This window comes from Lissotriton vulgaris, chromosome 6 (genome assembly GCF_964263255.1).
Source record: "Lissotriton vulgaris chromosome 6, aLisVul1.2, whole genome shotgun sequence".
Taxonomy (NCBI): Eukaryota; Metazoa; Chordata; class Amphibia; order Caudata; family Salamandridae; genus Lissotriton; species Lissotriton vulgaris.
This window is the reverse complement of record NC_141694.1, coordinates 1,288,197,925-1,288,223,319: the sequence shown is the minus strand read 5'-3', so window position 1 is coordinate 1,288,223,319 and position 25,395 is coordinate 1,288,197,925. Positions and strand designations below refer to the sequence as shown.

The 25,395-nt window shown below is 45.5% G+C and overlaps 1 protein-coding gene across 1 annotated transcript in view; it reads right to left on the bottom strand.

Moving 5' to 3' along the window:
- The window catches only part of GRM1 (glutamate metabotropic receptor 1), a 1,947,075-nt gene that overhangs the window by 535,904 nt on the left and 1,385,776 nt on the right, over positions 1-25,395 (bottom strand). The gene's annotated exons all lie outside the window — the stretch shown is intronic.

The window sequence follows — 25,395 nt, the reverse complement described above, 5'->3', positions numbered from 1 at the left end:
AGATGGAGCTTCGAAACGCGTCGGGCAGATCCATTACGGAGCGGCGTCTACAAGCGGATCCCCGTCCTCACCTACACATTAATTAAGCTGCTGCTCGCGTGCTACTCAATGGTGGACAACCTTGGAGCGAGAATCTATATGCGGCAGTCCAGCCGCAGAGTATGCACCACCCCGTTAACGTGGGGGTCACGGCAGTGAAGTAGCAGCCGTACATGGGATCGAGGACGGGCCCACTTGTGGAGTCCATCCAGGACTTGATTGTGTGCTTTCCGCACTACACTTCCCAGAAGTCTCATTGGAGCCTCCCATCGGCGGGTGAGTTATACGTATTTGGAGAAGTGTAGCGGGTGCGCACACCGCTTCCGTTAAAGCCCCTGAAGAGAAGCAGATGGAGCTTCGAAACGCGTCGGGCAGATCCATTACGGAGCGGCGTCTACAAGCGGATCCCCGTCCTCACCTACACATAAATAAAGCTGCTGCTTGCGTGCTACTCAATGGTGGACAACCTTGGAGCGAGAATCTATATGCGGCAGTCCAGCCGCAGAGTATGCACCACCCCGTTAACGTGGGGGTCACGGCAGTGAAGTAGCAGCCGTACATGGGATCGAGGACGGGCCCACTTGTGGAGTCCATCCAGGACTTGATTGTGTGCTTTCCGCACTACACTTCCCAGAAGTCTCATTGGAGCCTCACATCGGCGGGTGAGTTATACGTATTTGGAAAAGTGTAGCGGGTGCGCACACCGCTTCCGTTAAAGCCCCTGAAGAGAAGCAGATGGAGCTTCGAAACGCGTCGGGCAGATCCATTACGGAGCAGCGTCTACAAGCGGATCCCCGTCCTCCCCTACACATAAATAAAGCTGCTGCTCGCGTGCTACTCAATGGTGGACAACCTTGGAGCGAGAATCTATATGCGGCAGTCCAGCCGCAGAGTATGCACCACACCGTTAACGTGGGGGTCACGGCAGTGAAGTAGCAGCCGTACATGGGATCGAGGACGGGCCCACTTGTGGAGTCCATCCAGGACTTGATTGTGTGCTTTCCGCACTACACTTCCCAGAAGTCTCATTGGAGCCTCCCATCGGCGGGTGAGTTATACGTATTTGGAGAAGTGTAGCGGGTGCGCACACCGCTTCCTTTAAAGCCCTTGAAGAGAAGCAGATGGAGCTTCGAAACGCGTCGGGCAGATCCATTACGGAGCGGCGTCTACAAGCGGATCCCCGTCCTCACCTACACATAAATAAAGCTGCTGCTCGCGTGCTACTCAATGGTGGACAACCTTGGAGCGAGAATCTATATGCGGCAGTCCAGCCGCAGAGTATGCACCACCCCGTTAACGTGGGGGTCACGGCAGTGAAGTAGCAGCCGTACATGGGATCGAGGACGGGCCCACTTGTGGAGTCCATCCAGGACTTGATTGTGTGCTTTCCGCACTACACTTCCCAGAAGTCTCATTGGAGCCTCCCATCGGCGGGTGAGTTATACGTATTTGGAGAAGTGTAGCGGGTGCGCACACCGCTTCCGTTAAAGCCCCTGAAGAGAAGCAGATGGAGCTTCGAAACGCGTCAGGCAGATCCATTACGGAGCGGCGTCTACAAGCGGATCCCCGTCCTCACCTACACATAAATAAAGCTGCTGCTCGCGTGCTACTCAATGGTGGACAACCTTGGAGCGAGAATCTATATGCGGCAGTCCAGCCGCAGAGTATGCACCACCCCGTTAACGTGGGGGTCACGGCAGTGAAGTAGCAGCCGTACATGGGATCGAGGACGGGCCCACTTGTGGAGTCCATCCAGGACTTGATTGTGTGCTTTCCGCACTACACTTCCCAGAAGACTCATTGGAGCCTCCTATCGGCGGGTGAGTTATACGTATTTGGCGAAGTGTAGCGGGTGCGCACACCGCTTCCATTAAAGCCCCTGAAGAGAAGCAGATGGAGCTTCGAAACGCGTCGGGCAGATCCATTACGGAGCGGCGTCTACAAGCGGATCCCCGTCCTCACCTACACATAAATAAATCTGCTGCTCGCGTGCTACTCAATGGTGGACAACCTTGGAGCGAGAATCTATATGCGGCAGTCCAGCCGCAGAGTATGCACCACCCCGTTAACGTGGGGGTCACGGCAGTGAAGTAGCAGCCGTACATGGGATCGAGGACGGGCCCACTTGTGGAGTCCATCCAGGACTTGATTGTGTGCTTTCCGCACTACACTTCCCAGAAGTCTCATTGGAGCCTCCCATCGGCGGGTGAGTTATACGTATTTGGAGAAGTGTAGCGGGTGCGCACACCGCTTCCGTTAAAGCCCCTGAAGAGAAGCAGATGGAGCTTCAAAACGCGTCGGGCAGATCCATTACGGAGCGGCGTCTACAAGCGGATCCCCGTCCTCACCTACACATAAATTAAGCTGGTGCTCGCGTGCTACTCAATGGTGGACAACCTTGGAGCGAGAATCTATATGCGGCAGTCCAGCCGCAGAGTATGCACCACCCCGTTAACGTGGGGGTCACGGCAGTGAAGTAGCAGCCGTACATGGGATCGAGGACGGGCCCCCTTGTGGAGTCCATCCAGGACTTGATTGTGTGCTTTCCGCACTACACTTCCCAGAAGTCTCATTGGAGCCTCCCATCGGCGGGTGAGTTATACGTATTTGGAGAAGTGTAGCGGGTGCGCACACCGCTTCCTTAAAGCCCCTGAAAAGAAGCAGATGGAGCTTCGAAACGCGTCGGGCAGATCCATTACGGAGCGGCGTCTACAAGCGGATCCCCGTCCTCACCTACATATAAATAAAGCTGCTGCTCGCGTGCTACTCAATGGTGGACAACCTTGGAGCGAGAATCTATATGCGGCAGTCCAGCCGCAGAGTATGCACCACCCCGTTAACGTGGGGGTCACGGCAGTGAAGTAGCAGCCGTACAGGGGATCGAGGACGGGCCCACTTGTGGAGTCCATCCAGGACTTGATAGTGTGCTTTCCGCACTACACTTCCCAGAAGTCTCATTGGAGCCTCCCATCGGCGGGTGAGTTATACGTATTTGGAGAAGTGTAGCGGGTGCGCACACTGCTTCCGTTAATGCCCCTGAAGAGAAGCAGATGGAGCTTCGAAACGCGTCGGGCAGATCCATTACGGAGCGGCGTCTACAAGCGGATCCCCGTCCTCACCTACACATAAATAAAGCTGCTGCTCGCGTGCTACTCAATGGTGGACAACCTTGGAGCGAGAATCTATATGCGGCAGTCCAGCCGCAGAGCATGCACCACCCCGTTAACGTGGGGGTCACGGCAGTGAAGTAGCAGCCGTACATGGGATCGAGGACGGGCCCACTTGTGGAGTCCATCCAGGACTTGATTGTGTGCTTTCCGCACTACACTTCCCAGAAGTCTCATTGGAGCCTCCCATCGGCGGGTGAGTTATACGTATTTGGAGAAGTGTAGCGGGTGCGCACACCGCTTCCGTTAAAGCCCCTGAAGAGAAGCAGATGGAGCTTCGAAACGCGTCGGGCAGATCCATTATGGAGCGGCGTCTACAAGCGGATCCCCGTCCTCACCTACACATAAATAAAGCTGCTGCTCGCGTGCTACTCAATGGTGGACAACCTTGGAGCGAGAATCTATATGCGGCAGTCCAGCCGCAGAGTATGCACCACCCCGTTAATGTGGGGGTCACGGCAGTGAAGTAGCAGCCGTACATGGGATCGAGGACGGGCCCACTTGTGGAGTCCATCCAGGACTTGATTGTGTGCTTTCCGCACTACACTTCCCAGAAGTCTCATTGGAGCCTCCCATCGGCGGGTGAGTTATACGTATTTGGAGAAGTGTAGCGGGTGCGCACACCGCTTCCGTTAAAGCCCCTGAAGAGAAGCAGATGGAGCTTCGAAACGCGTTGGGCAGATCCATTACGGAGCGGCGTCTACAAGCGGATCCCCGTCCTCACCTACACATAAATAAAGCTGCTGCTCGCGTGCTACTCAATGGTGGACAACCTTGGAGCGAGAATCTATATGCGGCAGTCCAGCCGCAGAGTATGCACCACCCCGTTAACGTGGGGGTCACGGCAGTGAAGTAGCAGCCGTACATGGGATCGAGGACGGGCCCACTTGTGGAGTCCATCCAGGACTTGATTGGGTGCTTTCCGCACTACACTTCCCAGAAGTCTCATTGGAGCCTCCCATCGGCGGGTGAGTTATATGTATTTGGAGAAGTGTAGCGGGTGCGCACATCGCTTCCGTTAAAGCCCCTGAAGAGAAGCAGATGGAGCTTCGAAACGCTTCGGGCAGATCCATTACGGAGCGGCGTCTACAAGCGGATCCCCGTCCTCACCTACACATAAATAAAGCTGCTGCTCGCATGCTGCTCAATGGTGGACAACCTTGGAGCGAGAATCTATATGCGGCAGTCCAGCCGCAGAGCATGCACCACCCCGTTAACGTGGGGGTCATGGCAGTGAAGTAGCAGCCGTACATGGGATCGAGGACGGGCCCACTTGTGGAGTCCATCCAGGACTTGATTGTGTGCTTTCCGCACTACACTTCCCAGAAGTCTCATTGGAGCCTCCCATCGGCGGGTGAGTTATACGTATTTGGAGAAGTGTAGCGGGTGCGCACGCCGCTTCCGTTAAAGCCCCTGAAGAGAAGCAGATGGAGCTTCGAAACGCGTCGGGCAGATCCATTACGGAGCGGCGTCTACAAGCGGATCCCCGTCCTCACCTACACATAAATAAAGCTGCTGCTCGCGTGCTACTCAATGGTGGACAACCTTGGAGCGAGAACCTATATGCGGCAGTCCAGCCGCAGAGTATGCACCACCCCGTTAACGTGGGGGTCACGGCAGTGAAGTAGCAGCCGTACATGGGATCGAGGACGGGCCCACTTGTGGGGTCCATCCAGGACTTGATTGTGTGCTTTCCGCACTACACTTCCCAGAAGTCTCATTGGAGCCTCCCATCGGCGGGTGAGTTATACGTATTTGGAGAAGTGTAGCGGGTGCACACACCGCTTCCGTTAAAGCCCCTGAAGAGAAGCAGATGGAGCTTCAAAACGCGTCGGGCAGATCCATTACGGAGCGGCGTCTACAAGCGGATCCCCGTCCTCACCTACACATAAATAAAGCTGCTGCTCGCGTGCTACTCAATGGTGGACAACCTTGGAGCGAGAATCTATATGCGGCAGTCCAGCCGCAGAGTATGCACCACCCCGTTAACGTGGGGGTCACGGCAGTGAAGTAGCAGCCGTACATGGGATCGAGGACGGGCCCACTTGTGGAGTCCATCCAGGACTTGATTGTGTGCTTTCCGCACTACACTTCCCAGAAGTCTCATTGGAGCCTCCCATCGGCGGGTGAGTTATACGTATTTGGAGAAGTGTAGCGGGTGCGCACACCGCTTCCGTTAAAGCCTTTGAAGAGAAGCAGATGGAGCTTCGAAACGCGTCGGGCAGATCCATTACGGAGCGGCGTCTACAAGCGGATCCCCGTCCTCACCTACACATAAATAAAGCTGCTGCTCGCGTGCTACTCAATGGTGGACAACCTTGGAGCGAGAATCTATATGCGGCAGTCCAGCCGCAGAGTATGCACCACCCCGTTAACGTGGGGGTCACGGCAGTGAAGTAGCAGCCGTACATGGGATCGAGGACGGGCCCACTTGTGGAGTCCATCCAGGACTTGATTGTGTGCTTTCCGCACTACACTTCCCAGAAGTCTCATTGGAGCCTCCCATCGGCGGGTGAGTTATACGTATTTGGAGAAGTGTAGCGGGTGCGCACACCGCTTCCGTTAAAGCCCCTGAAGAGAAGCAGATGGAGCTTCGAAACGCGTCGGGCAGATCCATTATGGAGCGGCGTCTACAAGCGGATCCCCGTCCTCACCTACACATAAATAAAGCTGCTGCTCGCGTGCTACTCAATGGTGGACAACCTTGGAGCGAGAATCTATATGCGGCAGTCCAGCCGCAGAGTATGCACCACCCCGTTAACGTGGGGGTCACGGCAGTGAAGTAGCAGCTGTACATGGGATCGAGGACGGGCCCACTTGTGGAGTCCATCCAGGACTTGATTGTGTGCTTTCCGCACTACACTTCCCAGAAGTCTCATTGGAGCCTCCCATCGGCGGGTGAGTTATACGTATTTGGAGAAGTGTAGCGGGTGCGCACACCGCTTCCGTTAAAGCCCCTGAAGAGAAGCAGATGGAGCTTCGAAACGCGTCGGGCAGATCCATTACGGAGCGGCGTCTACAAGCGGATCCCCGTCCTCACCTACACATAAATAAAGCTGCTGCTCGCGTGCTACTCAATGGTGGACAACCTTGGAGCGAGAATCTATATGCGGCAGTCCAGCCGCAGAGTATGCACTACCCGTTAACGTGGGGGTCACGGCAGTGAAGTAGCAGCCGTACATGGGATCGAGGACGGGCCCACTTGTGGAGTCCATCCAGGACTTGATTGTGTGCTTTCCGCACTACACTTCCCAGAAGTCTCATTGGAGCCTCCCATCGGCGGGTGAGTTATACGTATTTGGAGAAGTGTAGCGGGTGCGCACACCGCTTCCGTTAAAGCCCCTGAAGAGAAGCAGGTGGAGCTTCGAAACGCGTCGGGCAGATCCATTACGGAGCGGCGTCTACAAGCGGATCCCCGTCCTCACCTACACATAAATAAAGCTGCTGCTCGCGTGCTACACAATGGTGGACAACCTTGGAGCGAGAATCTATATGCGGCAGTCCAGCCGCAGAGCATGCACCACCCCGTTAACGTGGGGGTCACCGCAGTGAAGTAGCAGCCGTACATGGGATCGAGGACGGGCCCACTTGTGGAGTCCATCCAGGACTTGATTGTGTGCTTTCCGCACTACACTTCCCAGAAGTCTCATTGGAGCCTCCCATCGGCGGGTGAGTTATACGTATTTGGAGAAGTGTAGCGGGTGCGCACACCGCTTCCGTTAAAGCCCCTGAAGAGAAGCAGATGGAGCTTCAAAACGCGTCGGGCAGATCCATTACGGAGCGGCGTCTACAAGCGGATCCCCGTCCTCACCTACACATAAATAAAGCTGCTGCTCGCGTGCTACTCAATGGTGGACAACCTTGGAGCGAGAATCTATATGCGGCAGTTCAGCCGCAGAGTATGCACCACCCCGTTAACGTGGGGGTCACTGCAGTGAAGTAGCAGCCATACATGGGATCGAGGACGGGCCCACTTGTGGAGTCCATCCAGGACTTGATTGTGTGCTTTCCGCACTACACTTCCCAGAAGTCTCATTGGAGCCTCCCATCGGCGGGTGAGTTATACGTATTTGGAGAAGTGTAGCGGGTGCGCACACCGCTTCCGTTAAAGCCCCTGAAGAGAAGCAGATGGAGCTTCGAAACGCGTCGGGCAGATCCATTACGGAGCGGCGTCTACAAGCGGATCCCCGTCCTCACCTACACATAAATAAAGCTGCTGCTCGCGTGCTACTCAATGGTGGTCAACCTTGGAGCGAGAATCTATATGCGGCAGTCCAGCCGCAGAGTATGCACCACCCCGTTAACGTGGGGGTCACGGCAGTGAAGTAGCAGCCGTACATGGGATCGAGGACGGGCCCACTTGTGGAGTCCATCCAGGACTTGATTGTGTGCTTTCCGCACTACACTTCCCAGAAGTCTCATTGGAGCCTCCCATCGGCGGGTGAGTTATACGTATTTGGAGAAGTGTAGCGGGTGCGCACACCGCTTCCGTTAAAGCCCCTGAAGAGAAGCAGATGGAGCTTCGAAACGCGTCGGGCAGATCCATTACGGAGCGGCGTCTACAAGCGTCTCACCTACACATAAATAAAGCTGCTGCTCGCTGCTACTCAATGGTGGACAACCTTGGAGCGAGAATATATATATATATATATATATAAATATATATATATATATATATATATTCTCAAACTCTCCCCGCAGGAAGAAACGAGCCGCACACGCATATATATATATATTAATTAATTCAGTTGTGAGTAACACACTTCGCAGGAGGCCAATATATATATTTTATTTTTTATTTTATTATTCTTAATATGAGGTACTTCAATAATCGATGGAGAATGACATATGCTTTTTTACAAAAGCGAAAAAATAAACCCAAGTACCAGAAATGTATGCAGAGTTAGGAGTCCCACTAGTGACTTCCAAATTCTGAGAAAGGGAGGCTCTTTATGCCTTATGTATAGGCACTACAGGTGCAGATATGGCTATATTAAAGTGTGTTGCCTCTATTTTATCAAGTCCCTTTGGGCCAAGTGGTATAACTTTTGGGGCCTGATGTAGGTCACCAAATACCGGTCGGTAACGGCCGAATTCGGCCGTTACCGACCCGTATTTGGTGATTGAGATGTAGGGGGCTATATTTTACAGAATCGGTAAATTTACCAATTAGGTAAATTTACCGATTCTGTAAAATACCGAATCGGTAATTTTACCGATTCGGAATATTCCTGATGTAGGTAGCACTGTTTCCAGTCAAGTCAAATGATCTTTATTCGGAAGTCAAAAGCATCCATAAAAGTACACACAGGTTAAGTTAAAAAGTATATTAAAATAGTTGATAAAATTATCCAGTACATTGTGCAATTAATCATACATGAAATAACATTAAAAGTTGCATACACGCATACAAAATAATCTTTTTCAAGTGCAGAAAATAGCTATTTATACAACATCCAATGTGCAAAGGGCAATTTGTGCAAAGATGGGCAATGTGCAAATATTCTGTAAAACGGTCCACAGGCAGTCATATCTGGAGAACAAAGGCAACTACATATGTTTCCAGTGCTACAGGCCTTTCAGATTCGGTATTTTACCACCCAATCCAATTGGGTGGTAAAATACCGAATCCAGGTGTGCATGCACATGTGTGCATGCACACCTATGCCATGTGACACACAGACATGCCCGTAGAGCATGTCTGTGTGCAACATGGCACACATGCCTGTATTTGGGGTGCTAGAGGGTGTCAAATTGACACCCCCTGCACCCTTGCTGGAATCGGTATTTACCGAAACGTTGATTCCTATGGGCTTCAATGCCCATTGGAATCAATGGGCATTACCGAATCCGTATTTACAGAATCGGTAAATACCAAATCTTAACGATTCAGTATTTACCGATTCTCTATTACCTACATCACCCCCCCCTGTATTTTACCACTTCTTAAATACTGATTCGGTATCATTCGGTATTTAAGAAGTGGTAAAATTAAATTACCTACATCGGGCCCCTGGTCTCTAAAATGGTGGCATCAACTCTTAGGGCGTATGGTTCTACCACATTTACAATGGCCATCATGACAGAATTGTGTATTCTGTGCCCACATGAGATACTATTATAGCCATAAGTTCTCATCTACGTTTAGGGTTTTTTTCTTCTCTGTAACCACTTTACGTTGCACACTCAGTAGGAGTTCAGTTTCCATAGCAACGCCATGCTGTGAATCTGAAGCTGAACCTGACTTCTGTCAATGTCTTGTGGATTTCTTTTAAAGTTTTGAAGATCTTACTGTGTATGATGTTTCTAAATGGTGTACAATAACTGCCCACTTTGTGCATTTTAGCCCCATAAAGACAAAGCATCTGAGAAGGCAGCATAGGACAATGATGTAGTTGAGAAATTGTGCTCTGCGAACTCTTTCTACTTCTGGCTCAAGTATATTTCTCATATTCTGGTGACATACTGTTCTGCATTTTATTTTTTTCGAGTATCTAGTAACCTGCAACTTCTCTTTTACCACTTAGCTCACTATTTTTGTTTTGAATTTGTAATAATAGTTCTGTTTTTACACTTGTATATTTGTTTTAGCAGTAAGATCAATGAGCCTTTCCAACTTAAGCGTTGTTTTAATTGAGTTCATTAGCCCTTCCTCACAGTGGCAATGGCAGCTGGTAGGGAACAGTGGTATGGGCAGGGTGGGGGCACACAGGGAAAAGGGAGAGGTTAAACTATAGTTTTTTTAACTTACCTTTTCCGCCTGCCGCGTCTCTCCTCCATCAGCTTCTCTGCTCTTCCTGATTCCAGTCCGGAAGAAGCAGCAGGAAGCACCTGGGCTCACAGGCTCCCCATAGCCAATCACAACCCTGCAATTCAGTGTTGTGATTGGCCTGAGTGTCGTGGATCGGCACTCAGATGGGGACAGGGAGCCTGTGCATATTCCCCACCAGGCGGTGTAATGCAGCCTGGTGGGGAATAGGCAAATTTTGCATTACAGCTTGGCCGGACAAAATGGCCGTTGAAGCAGTCATGCGCACATACTGTACACAGTCCACTCCTCCTCCCTGAACCACCAGCCCCAACCTGGGCGAACCCAGCCCATCAGCAACAGAAAATAAAACGATAATAAAATTGTTATTAAAATTATCTTTTAATTTTTCCCCATTTCAACGCTCCAGGGGCAGCTGAGAGAAACTCCTCCACCTTAGTGGAGGAGCAGCCACTGCTTCCTCATTTCTTCCTCGTGCCTATCAGATATCAACATTGTATTCTGTCTCCTCTCGTCAAATCTTTGAATGCCCTCTGCTTCAGCTTTCACAATTTTTTTAAAAATAGTTGGATGGTTCCTAAACCATTCCCATATCTTATCAAGTATGTTAGTGGAATTAAAGAATTGTTTATTTAATTCATCAGAATACATTGTTCATAAGCATTGGTTTTAAGCATTTACAATTGAGGCCTGGACTTAGAAGTCACAGTGCTGGTTTTGGGCTTTCTTTTCAGGGGGACTGTGCTTGTTTTGGATTTTTGATCTGGTAACATAGATAGCAGCAGTTAGGCAGCAACAAATGGGAAGCACAGAGAGACAAGGTATTCCTATGTCACAGAAGCAGGGACATGGAAGTCGATTCACGAAAATGCCAGGAGTAGCGGACCTGACATCACACATTCTTTGGCCTCAATGACATCACAGAAATTGTTGTCATATGACCTCTGACAATTCTTCTTCTTAGGAAGTGATGTAATTGATCTTAACCCTGATGATATCACCATAAGTGACATCGCTAAAGTACCATTCTAACGGTATGATTAGTCTAACAGCACAACACAGAGAAATGTCACCAGCTTTATTTTAATTAGGGTGCTGACACAGTATGCCAAGTGTTCAATACTCATTTCTTTCTGTCTTGCAAAAACAAAGGACGTGTTCGAGGAGGATGGAGGGCCACAATACACAGAATAACTAGGAACATTAATTAGTTGCACGACAAACTGTCATGACTTAATAGTTTCACTTCTACATCCCTCAGTGAGAAATATTTGAAAATACATAGATAAAGGCAAAAAAAGAGATTTTATAAAAACAATAGTAGTTATGTTCACCAGATTTATTAGTATTGAACATGGCCTATTCACAAAGGTAAATTCATTTGTAAACGAATGTTGGTGAGGAAATTTAGCTCACGCCCCCCAGGAATTCACAAAGGGATTCCTGGTAGAGGTAAGTACTTTTAAGAGTGCAAAGATTTCCGCAAGTGGTGGGGTGGAGGGTGGTCCTGTGTCTTTCAAGGCCTCATTTGCCTTGAAAGTTGTTGAACACCCACAAAATTAGTATGTTTATGGACATTCACAAACTCCTACCAGTCTCCTTTGTGGCTGGGATGGATCATATTTTCACTCCAGCCAACTGATGTAAATCCCTTCCCAGGGCTGCACCGGAGATAATCACAAAACTGTATTTTCAAAAGGGAATTCATTTCCTATGTGTGTTGTCCTCTACCATGGAGACCTCCATACAGGGCAAATAGATTTCAAACTTCTTATGATTTCCCATGGAATCCACTGAAGCCTACTCCAAATGGAGCCTGCCCCAAGCACAGATTTCCATTCTTATCCCAATCAGCATTTAGCAATTTCAGAAAGTGAAACTACCCTTGGACATACATAGATCTTACCTGTTGTATATTTTGCTCAAGTAGACCAGTTGAAGATGGTAAAAAGCATTGATATAAAACTAGTTGAATTGCTAAATGTTTGCAGTGAGAAGAAAACAAGGGTTACCTTCTATTTGCCCATAATTATAGATCCTATAATGTAAAATTGTGATTTTTTTTATTTAGAAAGCAGTTGATATAGTCCCACACCTTTCAAGATCTTGTAGTAAGTAACTATAGTGATATGAAAAGGTATTCCCTCTTAGAGAATGGCATTATCTTGCCTGAGGAACTAACCGCAATGCGAATCTGACTGTAATTGCTTGTAAAGTGGGGAGTAGAAGGGTATTGCTTATAAAGAAGAAATTAATTTTTTAGCAACATGATGATGATTCTCTTCAGTGTCAAAGGTTGGCAGGTGCCCTAAACAATAATAAGTGTTCTAGGCTACCCTCATGTAGTCAATCTATTTGACAATCAAGTTGATATCTTGTCATGGAACTTAGCGAACTGTTCTAAAAACGTTGCGAAGATTTTGAATCCCTAACCACTAAACCCACACATAATATGTATACAAGAGACATGGCAACTACCACATTTCAGGTGTAAGATTATTTTGTTATTAGCAGCCTTGCAAAGTAGTCTGGAAAAGGGCACGGTACTGGTGGCATAGCCACATTGTTAAGCACAATTTATTCATGGTCTTCTAAAGTGTTCTATCAACCTTCGAATCGTCTTCATTGCATACATTCTTTGTAACAATATAGAGAGAGATAATTCCAAGCCCCAGTTTATTTTGGTGAATTTGTATATACTGCTTGCTAAAGAGAATGGCAAACTCATAACAGATGATTTTTATCTTATCAATGAAATCGTAGAAAAAGAAAATATCAGTAATATATTTGTGGTCTTCAATCATGCGATAAGACTTTTTTCTGATGATGAACGAGAGGAAGCAATTATATTCCAAGGGTGGCTCTCAATTCCCAATTATTTCCATGCTTGAAGAGGAACTTAGTAGGTGCAGTGAGAGCTTGCATGTCCTGGTTGCAGGGGACTTCAATTGTACTTTTGAGCCCCTTGCGGCCGAGGACATTTTGGGTATTTCCGATGAGGATGTAAGAAGGGGTATTCCTGCCCTTACTATCCCGCCCATTAAGAGATGGTCCCAACGGTCCATCCAGCTTAACACCTTAACTTAAGAATTTGGTTTAAGGGCAGCGAACGGTAGAACATCATCGGACCCTTCAAGAGCCCATACAATCAATAGGGTAGATCATTCCTCAAGGATAGATTACATCTTACTCGATTTTAAGCTCTGGAGTTTCATGTGTGACATGGTAGTCCTGCCTACCGCGGATAGCGACCATAATGCACTATCTCTAAGTGGTTGCTCACAAATGGCTCACAGGAACCACCAGTATTAAGAACAACCTCAGAAGTTCGTCCATCAAATGGAGGGAGGCGCCTCAAATGGTGTAGGGCTGCCCTGGACGAGGGTAAGGTCCAGAATATAGAGGCTTTGAAGGAAGCAGCCCTGACCAAGCTGGACACTACCACATTAGATCCCTAAGAGGTGTTTCGGCTCTTTTTCGATACCACTAATGCTTTGGGAAACCTATTTATAAAACCGAGTAGGGGTTCCCTTGCAAGGGAGCATCAGAAACCAAAGCGTAATCCGGGCTGGTTCTCTAATAAGTGCCGGCAGACGAAATCAGCCCTTGTGAAGGCTGTCAAGCTGAAGGATCCAGAGTTGATTCGGGTTGCTAGGAAGGACTATAGGCTCTCCATCAGGGAGGCAAGGATTGGGATGACCAGTTCTGGCGCGACCTAAAGGTAGCCAGTGTGGGGAGGGACTCTGGCAGTTTCTGGAACTTGATAAGGACCAGGGACAGACCTGAGAGCACCCTTATTATGTGTAATATTATTGGGTAAACGTGGTTCGATCACTTATCCCTTCTTTATACCACACATTTAGTCGATAGGCAGGGGTTGATCACTTTACCATCAATGGGCCACTCTGGGGAGAGTGTGGCCCAGCCGTTCACAGCTAAGGAAATGGAAGATGTGATTAAATCTTTAGTGCCAACCAAAGCAGCAGGCCCTGACGGGTTACCGGGAGATTTGCTCCGCCTTAATCACAAAGAATGGGGGAGGCTTATCTCATCCTTACTTAATGCTACCTTTCATGGTGCCGCGATTCCGGATTCTTGGAAGGGGGCTGAGGTCGTCCCGATCTTTAAAAAGGGGTGTCGGGACGACGCAGCCAATTATCGCCCCATAAGCCTAATAACTAATAGATTCTTCCCAGAAGGTAGCTGGTAAGGTGGTTCTAGGGAGAGTGCTCCAGTGGGAGGTTGAGAACAAAATCCTTTTGGACTTCCAAGCAGGCTTTAGGTCAGGCACAGGGACCATTGAGCAGGTTTTTAGAATAATGCTCTTATACTGGAAGGTGGTTGTACTAGGTAAAGGCAGTCTTTACCTTGCTTTTATTGACCTAAAGACTGCCTTTGACCTGGTGCCCCGGGATCGCCTAATGAGGGTACTATCTGACTTAGGGATCCCTGCATATATTTTGTCCTTACTGGTGAAATTGCATACTGGGAACTTTTCTCAGGTGAGGAGGGGTATTCAAGGCCAGAAGACCGCTAAAATTCCAGTGAATAGGGGTGTCCGCCAGGGATGTGTCCTTGCCCTCACTCTGTTCTCACTGTATGTGAACGGAGTGGTGGAGCACCTCTTGAATAAACCATCTGACGCACCTTCCCTGGCGGGCAAGAAAATACCAACTCTCCTATTCGCTGATGATACCCTCCTCATCTCTAAGTCCCCTGTGGGACTACAGATCCTTCTGGATAGCTTCCAATCTTTTTGTACCAGTAGGGGGCTTAAAATCAATACCGATAAGATAAAGTATTTGGTGTTGAATCCAACCAGGAAGCTTGGTCGCCCACCAGTATTGAACCTTGTGCTCCTGGAAAGGGTTAAGGAATTTGACTACTTGGGTATCCACCTATCTGCTTCCATGCAGTGGAGCCCCCATCTCCAGAAAATGTTGTTAAGTCACAAAAGGGTTGTGGGGGTACTTCTTAAAGAGCAGCGCTCGTCCTCATTTAAACTAATTGCCCCAGCGTTAGACATCTACAAAGCAAGAGGAGTTAGCGCAGCACTTTACGGGGCAGAACTTTGGGGTTCAAACAACATTGATCACCTGACCAGATCCGAGAATACATTTTTGAAGGATTTGATGTCCCTCCCTCAGAGCACCCCGACGTTGCCCCTGTTTCTGGATATGGGTTGCCGTTCGATTAAAGACCAGGCCCAACTTCGCCCACTATTACTATGGGCCCGCCTGTGGAGGGTTCCTGAACTTGCTAGTTATGCGTAAGGGCTGTTAGAAGTATTGTCGATGCCGGGCTGGTCTAAAATTGGGTGGCTCAAAGACGTCAAATCTTTGCTTGGTGAACTGGGGCTCGGGATGCTCGGGTATCTAGATGTGCTCCTCCCAAATCTGTCCTCAAGACTATTTACTGGCGGTGGGTAGCCAGCAAAAGTAGTTCCAACCCCAAACAAAGCAGGACAACTACTGAGTTCCGAAGGATCAAGGACGTGGCCTTTTGTGAACCTTACCTTGACTTGATTTCGAAATCTTTTGATAGGGCTTTGTATTTTAAGTTTAGGGTGGGTTTGCTACCAGTGGGAGAATTGTCTGCTCGCTGGAATATTCCGGCGCAAACTTCTCCCTTTTGTGTATCTGTATCTCTAGAGTGGAGTCTGTTGCCCACTTTCTATTTGAATGCCCGGCTTACAAATCCCCGAGATCCAGGTGGCTAAAACCATTATGCAGGGAGCTAGGTACCAGACATCACATAGTCGCTTTGCGAATTCTGATGTCTAACACCAGGCCCCTGTATGTTTGTGGTATGTCCAAATATCTAGGTTGGGCTTAGACGATCAGATTTAAACGACTCAATGTCACTGTTTAATTGTGGTCATGTATTTAGACCTTTTTACGTAATTTATTGAAAAGTACATTATTTTAGTTGACCAGTCGATGGATTTTAAAGGTTGTGTTTTTTAAAATTGTTGTTTTATGTAATGCTTTTAAGATATGTTTTTAGCGAAATAAAGCTGATTGACTGACTGACTGATATTCCAAGGGTGTCGTTACTAGGGGTGGGTGGAATTCGCGTAGTGGCACTACCCAAAACTCAGCGAAACGGTAAATAATTTCCGCAAGCACGCGAATATGCAGAATTGCTTGTTTCACCTGTTTGCGATTCTTTTTTCCTGTTGGCGAATGCTGTTTGCGTGCTCAGGGAAATATCCCTCGAACACGCATTTTGAAAGCGCAACCAAGCAAAAAATTCTGCGAAGCCGCGGAATGTGGAATTTGTTTCCGTTCTCCACGGAACGCGAATTTACCCAACTTCCACAACTTCCGCGAGCGGAACGGAATTTACCGCCCAGGCCTACTCCTTACCATTGGGATTGAGAGTAAGTAAGTGAGGGTCCCTACTGCTGGAATTATGGAGGGAGTTAGATGCCATCATTGTGAATGTCAGAATAGTGACTAATATTCCAGTCCGTCCAATGCATAGAACATCCAATGGTTTCACAATAATTGATTACATCATATGCTCTTACCCTGCATTTCCCTTATAAAGGCTGTGGCAATCATTGATAATAAGTGAAGGGATCATGGTATTCTTTCTTTCACCATTATGGGTAAACCCAAATATATCTCACAATGGCAGATTGGAGATGAGGAGCAGGTACAGTTAAAGTTCGCTAATGGTAGGGTATCCTGGAATTCAGCAATTAAACTTACCCAGCTGGTGAGCTAGGTAGGACAGCAAAGGCAATTCCTGCAAAAGGTTGGATTATAGCAGATTCTTTTACTGAAGATATGGAAACATTTGTATGGGCCAACTCAGCTCTCCTAGAGAAGGTCTGTATTTCACCCAAGATGCAGGGGGAGAGTTTCAATAAGGGGTTTAGTCTTAATAGGTTGATAAATAAGCAACGAAGACGCCAATTTATTTTCTATTCCAAGGAACATAATAAAATCATAACATGTCTTAGAAGGAGGAGAACGAAGTGCTTGATAATACAAGGAAAGATGCAGACAGGAGGTTAGTGGAAATTACAGAAGCTGTTAAACAAAAAAACTGTAGGTCCTTCTGGAGTATTATTGGAGAATGCAGTATAAGCACATAAAAGCCCAAACTTAACAATTCTCGAGTGAAGATTGCAGTAAGTATACTCCAGCCTTGTGAACCTCAAATAGTTCTGGGGCACTTTTTTACGGGATCAGAACTTGTCAAAACCCAATCCTAGAACTTGGGTGGAGGTGTTCTCTCTCTGTTCATCTAAGCTACAAATTAAGGGGCATATTTACAATAACTGGCGCATCCCTGCATATCAGCAGAGATGCGCCAGTTATTACGCGCCATAGCTCCGCCACCATGGATGTGTCGCATTTACAATGCGGCACACCATGTGCAAAAACGGCACAGATGCGTGATGCATCTGTGCCGTAAAAGTGACGCATTGCTGCATTCGTAGCAAGTGTGACACAGCTCCAGCAATGCTCTGGGGGGCCTATCTTGTTAATGCTGCGTCAATCCTTACGCCTGCTTCAAGCAGGCGCAGGGTTTTGACGCTTCATGGGCCCAAAAGTGACTTAGTGAAATCTTGTAGATTTCACTTAGCCACTTTTGGGAGGCGTTCCTGTGCCGGAACGCCCCCCCCCCCCCCCATACACAGGAACGCCTACATGTGGCGCAGGGCTTTACAACGTGACACGACTCCTAGATGCGTCACGTTGTAAGTACCCCGCACCATGGCGCAGGATTTGCGCCGCCGCTGCATCACACAAATGATGCAACAGCAGCGTAAATGAGGCGTAAGGGGCTTGTAAATCTTCCCCAAAGAATATTAGTTTGGCCGCATGATGTACAGGGACAAGTGGGCCTGATCTGTTGCCTATCACTGTGATTAAGTTAGAGGTTGATTTATGGGCGACCTATCTGGCAGCTTTGTTAAAATTCTGCTATATATCTGGGGAGATTTCGAACTCCTGGAATAGTAGTATTATAGTCCCATTGCATAAAAAAGGCCCAAATAATATGCCTGGTAAATGTAGACAAATCACACTTTTAGACAAAGCTGGGAAAACCTTTGCAAAATCTGTATTACTGCATCTACAGGAGTTGGTAAAAAAAAAGCAGATCTTGCCCTTGGAACAGGCTGGTTTTCGATCCATCTGCTCCACCCTAGATAATATCTCCATGCTGCACCCAATTGGAAAAGCATGTACTGAGTAGGGGTACACGCAGGCTGTAATGCAGATAAAGTGTGCATGACTGTTTAGTCTGTCCCAGATGGCCAGCCAAACAGTCATGTGCAGTTAGACGTGGGCAACCCACTCCTCCCCTGCCCTGCTCTGAGAGCAGAGTAGCCCCGGTGCCCGCCCACATAGCAGCACGGAAACATAGAATGATAATAACTCGAAGTTATTATCATTTCATCTTTCCTTTATTTGCACAGCTTAAAAAGTAGTGGGCAATGTTCCTCTGCCCTCCACTGTGCAAGATATGAGTTTCTGTTGGCATAGAGGTTACATATATTCCTCCATGAATTGTAGATATTGGGTCAGGATATTTGCCACTGTGAGAAAACAAAAAGGCTGGAGGAAGTAATAAGGACAGAAAGTGTTTTAACCCCACAGCACTACTTATTTTGAGACTAAACTGCCTCCACTTAAGTTGTGTTGTGAGTGCGTGGCAGCGAGTTAGTTGGGCTGATAGGAGGTGTCATTTATGCAATGGTGCAGTACAGATGGTGGATCATTTATTATTTGTTTGCCCTGTTTTAAAGCCTGCTAGAAGTCATTTTTTAAAACTGCTGTTTTTGTCATATGATATTAAATCAGCTGGAGTAGAAGCACAATTTATTTATAATCTGGTAAATTAAATGATGTTTTATCATATTTTTTCATATTTGAAGGGTTTTTAAACATTTTTTAATCAGCTCCCTTATGTAGCATAATGCATAAACTGTTATTATATGTGAAAGAAATGTTATTCTATCAAGTTTAATCTGTTGGTATTCTATTGTTGATCTCATTGTAGATCAAAACTTCAATAACATCTTGAATCTTGAGTAAGTGTAAGGGAAGTGAGTGGTTGTGTGAGTGGCTGTATGAGTGAGTGAGTGAGTGGCCCTTTGGATCAGAGAGTTGGTGTGTAAGTGGTTGTGTGGGTGTGTGAGTGGATGTTTGAGTTTTTCAGTGGATATGTCAGCAGAGATGTCATGAGTGATGCCATTGACCATGTCATGAGTGACGTAATATGTGAGATCATAAGCAGTGCATTGCAGGGACGTAAGTTATAGTTAGCTTAGGTAAGTGAAATGTGAGCTTAACTGTAGCATCCTTGTAACCTTTGGCTTTTTCAGTGAATATATATATATATATACTACTCATTAGCGGTAGTTTCCATAGGAAATGGAATTTTTTGTTTGCTAATGCCTGATGGGCTGTTTGACAAATCTTCACAAACTTTTCCCAAAAAAGTCCCATCCATCTCAGCTCCTTCCATGAAAGTTTCAGTGTGAATCATGAAATGGGGGCCGAAAAAAAGGTCTCAAACCACAAAAACAGTTACAAAGTTCACATTTCTTTACACCACCTGGCAAAGAAACATTTTTAACAAGTAAATGCTTAATTTAAAGACTAATGGGCTGGACTATGCTTCACTAGGACAGTGTAGGAATGTACGCTACATCATCATGGGCTACAACCTGCTATATTTAGAGGTCATCACCAGGTAGGTGGAGAGCTTACAGGCCACAGTGTCCACTGAGAGGACACTGAGATTTTGCTGAGCAGAAAACACTTTTATTCCGCCCATACAGCAAAAGTTTTAGTTTATTTTAGGAGCAGGAGATTTTTTTCGACCAACAAAAGATAAAATTCCCTGGCATGTTTGGAATTTTCTTCCACCATGTGATGGTCATCTATTTATTTTCGTGTTTGGGGATGCAAACCTTTCCCAGGCAGTCTCATACGGGAACAAAATGCATCAGACCATCTACCCTAAATAGGTCTGCTGATCCAAGGTACCTAGACCCACGGCCCAGTGCCAGTTTAGTTTTTGGTCAAAGGTTACCACCAGCTGAGGCAGGAGAAGCTCTACCAGTGGAAACAATATGGTGTCCCTGACTCTTTACAGTGCTGTGGAACTGCAAGGTAAGCACATATGATGTTCTGTCATGTTTGTGATGGGGTACCATGGCCCCAAAGTCAAAGTAAGTCCCTTAATCTTTAGCCTAATGAGCTTACAGGGTGCATATATTCTTAAAATAGTTTTGCTTTAAGACAATCAGACTATTTATCAACCACATTTGATGATCTTCCAATAGTGGTCAATAAAGCAACAAAGTGACTTTCATATCCCATGCCTCATTCAAAAAGTTATATTTGGTCTTACAGACAGATAACTTAAAGATACTTTTTAGTCCTGCAAGCAAACCATATCTCTATGGTCATCGTTCCTAATTCTCCTGCTAATGAACCAGCCTAAGTATAAACATTTTGGTAAAAGCTTAATGCACTACCAAGGTCAATCCTTCTAGAACACTCCCTCACACCGCGTCGGGCTGGAACCAGAGTGACTAAATCTAAGTGCAGCAGGATCTTAAAGAGCGCCCTCTTCTGTTAATCCTGGGAACCCAATACAAATCAGCATCCTCAGTGACTTCTGATGCTGTCTATTCCTGCCTCCCATGCACCACACAATTACAAATAAACCCCACGATGGTAGTTATAATCACCAAATGACCATAAAACACTGCTTGCTCTCAGTCAAAAAGGGTTCTGGCCCACTCACAAACATACAGCCTGATTCATGATCGGGCCGTTTTGCGAGGCTCAAATAGCGAATCATAAGGAATCGCTATTTGAGACTCGCAAAACGGTAATCATGTAGGAATCGCAATATTAATTGCGATTCCCACTGATTCCTTATTTGCGATTAGCTAATTGCTAATCGCAAATAAGGAATAACTCCCCATGCATTCCTATGGGCCAAAAGGCCCATAGGAATGCATGGGGAGTATTCCTTATTTGCGATTAGCAATTTGCTACTCGCAAATAAGATAGCGATTTAAAGGGTGCCAAGGGTGTCCAAAGGACACCCTGTAGCACCCCTTAAATGCACATTGAAACAGGTGTTGCGCACACACATGTCCAAAGGACATGTGTGTGTGCAACATGCAACTTAGAAAAATGCTTTTAAAAGCATTTTTCTAAGTTTTTGCTATTTACCGAGAGGTCTGACCTCTCGGTAAATAGCGGCCCAAAATTGCATTTTCGCAATTTTCAAATGCTTCATGAATTGCATTTAAGGAATCTCAAATAGAGATTCCTTAAATGTAATTCCTCGCAATTTAGCGATTTAGCAATTACCGATTTTTGCATTTGGGATGCTGAATCCCAAATGCAAAAATCGCACTCGCAAAGGGCCGGATTCTCAGAATCCGGCCCTTTGCGAGCCGATTTAGCCTTCATGAATAAGGCTGTTAGATCCCTTTCAGGCTTTATGGTGCACAGGTAGATGACATGTCAGGGACTGTGTAGAATGCCTCTGCATAGGAATCTCATAAACCTGCTCCTTGAGAGGGGCACACAGCCACGGAGAATGTGGGATACATAGGTCTCATGTCAAGCACACCCTTCCACCACTCACCAAGACTGTACAGAGCAATAGATGCACGTTACCATTGGACGCAAATGCAGGCACAGTTTCACCCACATCCTTGCACAAAACAACTAGGTATTATTCGTAAAATCCAGTGCCAACTGAGAACTCAGCGGCATTTGCACAATTTAGTTAAAACGAGAATATATTAAAACAGCACCATGCATTTGAAAAATTAAATGCACTAGCTATTATGTATAAACATAGTAATCCTTTATAAAAAATCTAATCAAATTATTCTAAAAAGCTATTTACGAACAGTATGATGTGTTCTTCTGAGACTACATTTCAGCATATTACTCTTCCTAATGTTTTGCTTACTTCATCTCTCAAACTTTTTGCATTTTGTTAAAACCCAATTAATTGCACTGCAATTGGCTGACACAGCCTAGGGTTTTAACAGTGATAAATATCCACCTGCTGTGTTCTAAAATGAAAACGAGTGTGTATACAGAAATATTATATTTATTGCCTTACTATAAGTGATGTATGCCATCTTTGTGTGTCTCTGGTGATAGCTAGTACTGGTATTTTTTAAGAAGGACGTTTTATTCTGAACATTGTGAATTTTGTCATTTTAAGTGAGCCACTGCAGGACTTTGAACTTGTACATATATATATATATATATATATATATATATATATATATATATATATATATATATATATATATATATATATATATATATATATATATATATATATATATATATATATATATATATATATATATATTACCTACTGTCGGTCGCCAGTAGGTATATATAGTTAGGATTTTTTCCCTATGGCATTTCTGAAAATTCTATGTCTAATAACTTTAGCGTTTGTGGACGGAATCGGCTGAAATTTTCAGGAAAATGGCACATTTTGGTTCTGAGCAGCCCCTGAAAATTTGGGGGGGGGTCGTCAAGGGGGGGCCGAGAAAAAAGGGGGGTCCCAAAACGCGTTTTTCCCATGTTAATTTCCATAGGGCGGTTGGACTCACTTTTAGCCCGAACGGCTGAATGGATTTTCACGAAACTTGGCAAAATTGTAGGGACTGTTAGCCCGATGTGCCTTTGCTAGGTCTCAATATATGTGCTTCAGTGGATTTTGAGAAATTACCGTTTAAATCAAGATATATATCTGTAACAGCGCTCTGGGCAGCGATCCGGTTAGCGAACTTTTCGCGTATCGGAACTTTGCGAAGCGAAGCTGATTGGCCCTTCGGTGTCTGTCAACATTCTAAACAGTCCGGAGCGGCCGCCATCTTGTCTCTCGGTAGGATCGAGAGACAAGAGGAGGCAAAAACAAAGGGGGAAATTACCATAAGGGGGCATAGTAGATCCTCGTTGACCCCCTAGGTTTTATGTGGAGGTTTTAAAAGGGCCTAGGAGGGTCCAAAAAAAAAAAATATATATATATTTTTTTTGCGTGGTAAGCGCCAAGTTCGCGAACCGGAAAGCGTTCTGGGCAGCGTACTTTAAGGATAAAAGAATGATAGACTTTTCTAATACTGTATGTTAATTATTTGTTGTTTTTGTTCGTTTTTTTATTTATTTATTTATTTTGATTTAAAAAAAAATTATTTATTATTTTCATAGTTCATTAAAACTTCCAGCATTATATCATCTGGTATCTCGTCGAACATGGATGTTTCTGTCTCTTGTAAGGTTTGAATAAATTGTTCGTCAAAAGATTGATCCATAAAATCTTCATCCACATTTTCTTCAGTTACAATGTCTTCGGATGTAATCTCGAAGGAAACATTAGTTTCTTCTTGCTCCCCTTCCATTTTTTTGCTCTAAATTGCATTAAAAAAAAAAATATATTAGAAGACTTAGGGCACTGTTGGGTTTAAGTTCAGACATGTCGTTCTGTTTTTTTAACAGTGAAGTTAAAGTAAGTAAATTCATAATTATAGCAGAGAAGTGTAAGTCAATCAATAAATGTAACAGAGGAGCTTATCTGTATCTATAACTATAGCAGGGGGTCAGTAAATAATTATCAATAAACATTTTTACAAATTAATTTAAAGTGCCACTTACAAATTATCAAATAACTTTACAGGGAGGTGAAAAGGCTCTTGAAATGTAGTTCAGGAAGTAGCAGTGAAAATGGCTGTGTTTCCTTCTCTTCCTTTATATATATTCAGGTATATAACCAATCAAATGTCAGGTAATAAAAATTGTAAATGAAAGTAAAGTTTTCATTGGTTGTCAATTCCAATATTTTAGATGTGTTTTGTGAAGTAATTTACCTCAGGGTATTTAGATAGGTCTACAGGCTAAATGGCTAAATGAAATTTCAATCAAATTTGTGAGAATGAAAGGGATTGTTATGTAGTATGAGGTAATCTATATTTGGTGAGAGTGTCTCTAGTCGTTTTTCTGCTAATTACTTTCCCACCTTTTTTTAGGACCGCTTTCTGGAAAGCGGTCCGGTTAGCGAACCTTAAGCGTCACGGGAGTCCACCATTTTGTGTTTTGGTCGCATTAAGATACAAGATGGAGGGCAAATAATGTTCAGAATGTGTAGAAGGGGGCACGGTAGACTTATCTTGACCCCCTAGGTTTTCTGAGGGTGGCTGAGGAGGTTTAAATGTGCGGAAAAAAAACATTTTTAAAAAAAATTCCGCGAGGTTAGCTTTCGGTTAGCGAACCGGGGAGCGTATTTTGTGGAAAATTAGCGAAAAAAGTTAGAAAAAAATAATAATTGTGAGTGATTAGATGAAGGGTAGCTCTGAGAAGAGCTTTTGGGTTTATGGTACATTTAGGTACTTATAAGTAGGTACCAATGCACATTCTTAAATTCAGAATGAAAATTCTGTTGCCCTCATCTGAGAAGTGAACTCCATCTCCTCTGTAGATATCTTGCATGTAGTAACGCAAGTTATTGTTGTACAGGGAGCCCATTCCATGGTCTCTCATGAAAGCTGAAACAGATTTGTTTACATGCTTCCTCGACTTCTCAATTTGTGGACAAAATTGGTTGGACCACCTCCATTTCTGTCTTTGGCATATATTGGAATATACCAAGGCAGTTTGAGGAAAAAGTGCCATTAATTGCTCAAAGGTGTCCTTTAATAGCATTTCCAGACCTACTCCTGTCAAAGTGCCCAAATCATTACCTCCACAGTGCACAATTAACAGGTCAGGTTTTGGCAAATGCATAAAGGTTTTCACCAATGGTATCAATTGGTGACATTTTAATCCTCTTTGGCCCAACCACTTAATTTCCACATCTTGTAAATTGAGGTTGTGTAAATTTCTGTACTCGGCATACCTTTGAGCCCAGTGGATGTAACTATGTCCAACAATCCAGACGTTAAACATGGTGGGAGAAGGTTGTGCTGCAGTCAGATGAAGTGTGGTAATGAAAGGGCAGTTGAAACAGTAGGAGTTTGTAAAGAAAAAAAACTGTGGATTTCCAATGCTAATGATTCATTAGCAGTGATTGGTGTATTTCCATTTCTGAAAACAGAAAGTTAGGGTGCATGGATGTGTTCTTTGAAAGATGTAATTTGAATGGTCAAGGAAGAAACTTTTAATGAAAGATTGCACTGGATACGCAGGTGCACTGAGAGTTCAGAGTTCAATTGAAACATTGTTGTGTGAATTTGCAAACATGAGAGGTCTTCCAGGAGGTCGTTGCTATGGAAAAAAGGTAGAGAGGGCAGAGGGGGGAAGGGTTTTGATTTGAAAAAAGTGAGGGAAGAGTTATGATTGGCTAATATGAGAGATATGTGAAATGAATATCTGTATTTCTGTGCTTTCAATAGCTGCAGACTCT